Genomic DNA, 558 nt, shown 5'->3' on the forward strand with positions numbered 1-558 from the left:
GGGGGGGGGGGGGGGGATCAAGGCCCTAAAGAAGGATCACTGACTATATACTGTTAGCACGATGGACATATCGTAGAATATCTTGTAGGATCTACACTAAGATATCCTCGATATGGTAAATATGTAAGAGATATTCTAGATACTACACTTGGTGTAGAATATTTTATAGGATTTACATTAAGTGTAGAATATTTTACTTCCTTTCATCTCTTATTTCTCTTGTGTACCGATGTACTCTTATGTATTTGGATCAATGAATTGAGACTCATTCTTCAGTTCTTCTCTGTTTTTGACATATACAACATACCATTTCAAACTACATGCATGCAGGAACTTAAGGATAGCTATATTACTATATAAACCTTCTTGTACTATAGAGTACCTCGAAAAGTTCTTGCTTTGTCACTTATAGAAAGTTAGAGCATCAAGTTTTACCATCTCGCGGAAAGGGTTAATGGCATATACAATTAAGCACAATTCCTTATTACTTCGAGATCAGTACACACCTAAACTATGTTAGGGTCCTATTACCCCTGAACTTTAACACCCTTAAACTAT

The sequence above is a fragment of the Solanum tuberosum genome, unplaced genomic scaffold (genome assembly GCF_000226075.1).
Source record: "Solanum tuberosum cultivar DM 1-3 516 R44 unplaced genomic scaffold, SolTub_3.0 scf00164, whole genome shotgun sequence".
NCBI lineage: Eukaryota > Viridiplantae > Streptophyta > Magnoliopsida > Solanales > Solanaceae > Solanum > Solanum tuberosum.